The 7,102-nt window shown below is 58.6% G+C and overlaps 1 protein-coding gene across 2 annotated transcripts in view; it reads right to left on the bottom strand.

The window, feature by feature from the left end:
• CHST1 (carbohydrate sulfotransferase 1) overlaps nt 1–6,529 on the bottom strand; it is a 100,400-nt gene extending 93,871 nt beyond the window's left edge. The window contains exon 1 of one of the 2 annotated variants that reach the window (XM_023653928.2): nt 5,800–6,529. The gene's annotated coding sequence lies outside the window, so the exon portion shown is untranslated. The remainder of the gene's footprint in view (nt 1–5,799) is intronic. The other variant, XM_070228658.1, reaches the window with a different exon arrangement.
• Between the last annotated feature and the right edge of the window lie 573 nt (nt 6,530–7,102).

Raw genomic sequence — 7,102 nt, forward strand, 5'->3', positions numbered from 1 at the left:
CGTAGGAGGCTGCGGGAGTCTCCGGGGAGAGATGAGGAGGACCCACGGTGGGCAGACGGGCCGACAGGAATTAGAGCGAGTCTCTCATAAGTGGGACAGGTATCGGCCCACGATGTTCACGCATCCACAGCCTCACCTTCCATCAGAGCCAGACGGGACTCCGTGACTCACCGCTGGGGGCCCTGAGGCCCAGACAGGAAAAGTGGGGGTGCCAGGCCCTGGCTTTACGACTTTGAGTTTTCTCTGGGCCTCTGGGAGCAGGTGGCTCAGTCCTTCTAGGACCTGGCCTTTTTTAGCTTCTAACTCAGACAAGCCCCCGCCAGGGGGGATGGGCAAAGGAGGGGGCTGCTGCCCGAGCAGGAAGACGACAACCACCTTTGATGTTTTGGCTGCAGAGATCCAGGCCTCCTTCCAGGGAGCTTTCCAGACGACAGCCTCCGGCCTGCTGGCCTGCCTGCAGGGAGCATGGGCTGTCCTGGGGCACCGGGCAGGGCTCTGGTGGCAGGCATGGGGCCCCAACAGCTGGTCCAGGAAGTGCCTCGGTCAACTGCCTCTCTGGTGCCCTGCCCTATGCCAGGAGACAGCCATCACGGTGGCCCAGACAGAGCACTGCTCTCAGGAGTCAAGTCCTGGAATCTAGTGCCTTGCTGCCCTGCCACTCGGGAAGCTGGCCTTGAGCTTGCACTGTGACAAGCCCGTGTATGAAGGCTGATGAGGCCACACAGCTCACACCGAGAAACGCTGCGTAAACACGCCCTCGTCCTGGGGGAGCATCGTCCCCAAGCTGCCAATGTGTCTACACTTATCAGCTTAGTTCAAAGAAGAAACAAGTCTGATCATTGTCACCCTGCAATGTGTACAAGCCTGCGGTTCGCAATGTACTTCTGCACACGATGTCCTCGCATCTGACTTAAAAAGTAAATTCACACCCAGGGCAGGTGCAGCTAGGCAACTTCACAGGTGCCGGAAACAGCTTCTGAGAGATTCAGATTCAACCCACAGAGACTGAGTGTCTACTCATGCCAGCCCTGGACAGCAGCATCAGCAGCTGCTAGACTGGAGCAAGACCTGTTCACCCTGGTCCAAAATGTTCCGCATGAAGAAAGGGTTACCCATCAAACCAGTCTGGGAAACAGTCCAAACTCTGGCCCCTTTTGAAGAATCGCAATGCCTCTGAAAATAGCAAAGGCTCTGATAAGTCCTGCAGCAATTCTATTTAACAAGTTTCCTGAACATGGCCTCTCTTACAGAAAACTTATGAACAGTCTGCACAACTTGGGTTCCGAGAAACACATTCTGACAAATAGTAATCTGTCCGAGAGAAACAGCCTAAAGGTGGGGTTTCGGATGCTTGAATGAAGGATGCATCCTCGGGCAGTCTCCCTCAGTCCCTCAGATGACAAGAGGAGCATTTGCTTCTCGGGGCCTCCGGAAAGAGAGCGCAGGGGAGGCCCAGGTCTGCAGGACCCCTGGCTGTGGCCAGGCTGGCAAGCAGACGCCCAAACCTTGGCTGGGCAGAGCGTGTGTGCAGCTCTGGGACCGTCATTTTTGGGGGGCGCCAGGGTCAGGCAGCTGGAACAGCCAGGACACAGATGTTCCAGCCACTCTCGGATCCCGGCCTGCACGCCTGCCTTCCCTAATTCCAATATTTGGCTGCCGCTCTCACCTAATTCATATTCCAATGTCAACACTGCATAATCTTCCCCAAACACCAACAGCCCCGGAGCTGGGAAAGGGGAGGGGACGGCTGATGCGTGGGGTGGGGGGAGACCAAGGGGAGGGGAGAGGAGGGAGCAGGAAGCAGGAAACCCCCAGGAGCCCCCAGCAGGCAGGCAGCACTCCATCGGACCCCCCGCTGGGCCAGCAGGACCCACGAGCCTCTTGGAGAGACAAGGCTGCAGCCCCAGAGGCACCCAGCATCCACGCTGTACAGTCAGGGGCACGAGTTGTGCCCCAAGCTGAGGCCTCTTGTGCTCAGAGAAGGAGCAGCAGAGCCCGCCCTGCAATCAGGCTGGGCTGTCTGGGAGGGCGGGTCTTGCGGGAGATGCGGGAAAGAGAGCCCACCCCAGACAGGACACTAGGGTCTGGCTGCAGCTCTGCCTCACACTGGCTGAATGGCCGTAGGCAAGTCACTCAACCTCCGGCTTCATTCCATGTATAAAATGAGCAGGTTGCCTGTCTCTGAGACCCACAGGCTCTGACATCTGCAGAGGAGGCAGGAGAGCACTGGGAAAAGCTGCATGGGCCCCGGCGCAAAGTCGACTGTCCTGCCTTGCAACCTCCCTGGACCCCAGCATACTCATCTGTAAGTGCGAGCAATGTGCATCTACACATGGGGAGCTCATCAGGATTAAATGAGACACAGCGTGTCAAGCATGCATTTGCACCAAGCTGGGCTCTGAAGGGCCTGGAGCAGCTAGAGCAAGTCCTGCTCGCTATGCGCCTTCTCTGCCCAGACCCTCCCAGGCCTCATCTCGCGGGATCCTCGCGAGAGCTCTGAGCGAGAGACTGTTATTAACCCATTTTACCGAGGCAGAAACTGAGGCTCAGTAACTGGCCCACGTTCACAGCTGGACGTGGCATGCAGCCGGAAGGGAACTGACGTCTGTGATGCCAAGGCCCGGGCCTGTCCCAGCATCCCACGCCGCCTTTCTAAGCTCCAGGAATGGCTAAGGAGGAGACCCGGGGCCTGGGAGTAGCCCCACGGCCTGGCTGGCGGAGGGGGCCGGTCCAGGGGTGCAGCTACAGGATTCGAGATTGCAAGCCACCCCCTTGTAGGATCTGGTCTCCATCCTGACCAGCCTCCTCCTCCTCCTCCTCCTCCTCCTCCTCCTCCTCCTCCTCCTCCTCCTCCACCTCCTCCTCCTCCTCCTCCTCCACCTCCTCCTCCTCCTCCACCTCCTCCTCCACCTCCTCCTCCACCTCCTCCTCCTCCTCCTCCTCCTCCCCCCCTCCCCCACCCCCACCCCCACCCCCACCCCCACCCCCACCCCCACCCCCAGATCCTGGCCTCACCCTACCCGCCCCTCCATCTCTGCCCACCACCACCTTCCCCGCGCCCTCCTTCCACACTCCGTTCCCAGGCAGCCGTCCTCCCTGGTTCTGACCACAAACTCCCTGGAATTCAGTGACCTCCACCCAGATTCTCCCCAGGGCCACATCCAGGCAGACTTCCGGAGGACAGCTGCTAATAAATATGTGTGAGATTTGCATGCGATTTGCATACACTTATAAGGACCTGGAAGGCAATTTTCAAGTGAAATATTATCGAGGCTGCTCCCCCTCCTTATCTCTCTACTTCTTCCTTTCCGTTGACCCCACCCCCAGGCACTGGCCTGCTTCCCCATTTCTGAATGTAATGTTTTAAAAAATAACAATTGCCATTTACGGACACCTACCACGTGTCTGCCGGGGCCCCTCACAGTGACCACCAAAGGGACTAGAACTGGAGGGGATCTGAGGGGACCCAGGAAGAGCACCGCCTTCCCAGCAGGTGGAAACACGGGCTGCGTCTTTGAGACCTGGCTGGGAATTGGCACATTGTCTCTTCGACCCACATTCCATTGACCAGAGCGGGTGGGGTGGCTGAGGCCTTCATTCCCAGTAGGAGAGGAAGATGCACCCCCAGCGAGCCCGGCAGGGGACGGAGGGAAGCAAGATTGTCACCAAATAATTTGATTGCAGCATTTCTTGCCTCCAAGAGCTTGGCGCTGACTCACCGGCCTGGTTGGCGTCACTGCCCTTCCCTGAAGCGACCACGTGGCTGAGGAGTGGGAGTAGGGGGGCGGCTATGGGTCCCACCCAAACCTCACAGACTGAGGCAGAGTTTGGGGGAGGGGGGTGCTGTTACCACAATAAGGGGCAATGGATCCTATGTAGGTAAAAAAAGGTGCATGCAAACCAGCGCTCAGCGCTCCTCAACCACAACACGCACGCACATCAGCTGGGGATCCTGTTACAACGCAGGTTCCGATTCAGTAGATCCAGGGTGGGGCCTGAGGTTCTAAAGGGTCCAGGTGATGCTGGTGAGGCCCAGCAGCAATGATCTAGAACGAAACTGGGGGACCAGCCCCGTGGCCGAGTGGTCAAGTTCACACGCTCCACTTCGGCGGCCCAGGGTTTCGCCAGTTGGGATCCTGGGCGCGGACATGGCACCACTCATCAAGCCATGCTGAGGCGGCATCCCACATGCCACAACTAGAAGGACCCACAACTAGAATATACAACTATGTACTGGGGGGCTTTGGGGAGAAAAAGGAAAAATAAAATCTTAAAAAAAAAAAAACAGAATGAAGCTGGGACAGTCTCTCGGCCTTCCTATGCCACATTCTCTTTTATAGGATGACACTTCCACCCCCCGTGCAGACTTCTCTTGGCAAAGACGACGGGCCCTCCAGGAGTGAGGGGACGTGATGTTTGTGCCATGTCTCACCCCCCGCCCTTGCCCCCGCGGCCCCCCAGCCCCCAGGCCCGCCGGAGACAGGACGCAGCCGCCGGTGCAGCGGCCCGTTCCTGCCACAACGCGGCGTCACCCCAGACCCAGTTAGGGTCACCAGGCAGGCAGTCAGGCGCACCGCAGCGAGCTTACTGCCCAATCAACGCTCAGCCCCAGCCGCCTCCGAGAGTGGCGCAGGTACACGACTCGCCCACCCCACCCCCGGGAGGGGACAGGGCGCCCAGGATGGAGCGTCTCAAGGGGGATGTTCTTAGGAGACGAGCCCGAGGCTGGTGAGGTGACAGTGTGCAGCCGAAAGAGCTCGAGCCGGTGACCGCCAGGAGCCCTCAGCCGGGTCACTGCGCTCCAGGGGCTGGGCTTTAACTTCCGGGGCAGAGGTCCACCCCGCCTCTGCTGCTGGACAGCGGCAGGCACCGCCTGGTGTTACAGCCTCAGTTCCCTGTCTGTTACAGAAGGGCATTCTTAACAACCCCTGCGAGGGTGTTGTGCAAACTGGATACGACAGTCTGCACGTGGCTTCGTAGTTCCTGCACGGCGCTTTTTGCCGTCTCCCTGTCTAGGCCGCAGTGGTCCGCCTGTAAAATGGGGATAGTAAGTCCCGCCCTGCAGAAACTAGAAGGATCATCATGTAAGTCAAGCGAGATGCCACGTGTCCGGGGAGACTAGAGCATTTCGTTAAGATGCCCCGTGCCCGGCTTTCTGCTCCTCTCTCCAGGGCACAGCTGTGTTCCGGTCCCCAGGTCTCTGCGGCCCCACAACGGGCCGTGGGTGGTCAGCCCCGCTCAAGAGGTGTCATTCTGATGGTTTGGGTACATAAAATAGAGAAGAGGCATTTCTTGAGCCATGATCTGTGACATTCAAATGAGCCTCGAGTGAAGACGCCAAAAGGGAAAAAATAGTCCAAGAAGGTGGTTGAAACAGTGCAGGTGAGACTCGAGAGGGGAGCGCGAGATCCCAGCGCAGGAGAACTCAGGCGGCGGTACCGACGCACGCCGGCGGGGCGGGAGGGGGCTGCACGGAGAGTGGTTAGTGTCTGCGGGAAAGACGGGGGCTTCTCGGATCGTCCTGTGTGCCCCAGCTTCCAAAGCACGCATCCACGTGGATGCACGCACATGCCGAGACACACAGACAGACGCGCAGATACACACGGACGCGCATACGCATGCGCGTCCCCGGAAACGCGCACAAGCAGACACACACGAGCACCTGCAGTTCGCACCCACAAATAAGCACACACACAGGCATGCACAGAGATACGTGCACACACAGACAACACACGCATGCGCACGCAAACAAAGCGCACCCAGACTGACACAGACGCACGCACGTTCGCTCAGCGATACCTTAGGATCCACCAGGCCCTGGAAGTTGGCGCTGACGATTTTCCCACGATCCTTTCCAGCTGAGCCTGTGATCCCACAAGCGTCCACAAGAGGGCGCGCAGGAGCCAGAATTCAGGAGGCCCTGGCGAGCGGGTACTGAGAAGTGATGGTCACAACGCGGAGGCCCAGAGAGGGAGCGGGCGCGCCCCAGCGCGCAGCCAGTGACCCCTGCCTGTCTCCCTGCGAGGATCAGGGTCAGGAATGGGGAGGTGCGGGAACTTGTCTTGTTACCCGCCTGGCTGGAGAGGAAGAGTCAACTAGGGAAGCGGAAGTTAAGTTCTGAGGTTTTGTCACACACTGTCCCTAACCGACCGTGACCCTGAGTAAGTGCCTTGGCTTCTCGGGCCCGCAGTTTTCTATGAGGAAGCTGCTCTCCCTCACCCACGCGTCTCCGGACCCTCGGGAGACCCGTAGCCACGCCTTCCTGCATCCACAGGCATCCAGATCTTTGGGTCTCTGCTGCTCCTCCCCATCCAGGGCGCATGCTGGCACCTCCCCAGACAGGCCTCCTCCGATGGCGCCCCACCCCATTACCATTTTATTTGCATCACCTTATTGCTTCTTGAAACTGCCTTGTCTATTAATGTGCTTCCATGTTCATTTTGTCTCCTCCAGGAGACGGTAAACCTCAGGAGAACAGGGACCTGGGTGTCCTGTTCCCCCAGCCTGGTATCGCTGCACCCAGAACGGTGCCTGGCACCCGCGGGCGACACTCAATGGGCTGAAGCGCCGGTGCGTGCTGCGTGCTGGTGCTGCCCTCTGGTGGCGCCGGGCCCCCATTGCACCTGGCTTTCTCCTGCTCAGCGGGGGGCCTTTTTTCTCCCACCCACCTGTCGCCAGGGCCATCTCTGTGGGACCCTGGGGGTGCAGATAAGCGGATCTTATCTCCAGGGTTCGTCGCAGCCGGATTCAGACGAGTGAGGGACCCTCTCTGGCACCTAGTATTTGAACAGTCAGCCTCAGAATTAATAAAGCTGAGTTTAGCGTATGCTGTGGACTGTGTCGGGAAAAGACACCTTCAGGGCAGAAATACGATGGTGCCTATATCTACAAAGTCTAACCGAGACAGCGAGACAAGCCAGTCCAACTGCCCCATTTTACAGACAAAGTCACTGAGGCCCGAGCCAGGACAGGAAGATAAAATTGCCTGCTTTAGAAAAACCTAGAGCGACTGTCACCCATTCCGCCACCCACCGATAACAGGGCAGTCACATTTGATGCAAAGCGTGTGCTCCTGAAGACCTTGCATAATTCAAAACGTGCA

Source organism: Equus caballus, chromosome 12, assembly GCF_041296265.1.
Source record: "Equus caballus isolate H_3958 breed thoroughbred chromosome 12, TB-T2T, whole genome shotgun sequence".
Taxonomy (NCBI): Eukaryota; Metazoa; Chordata; class Mammalia; order Perissodactyla; family Equidae; genus Equus; species Equus caballus.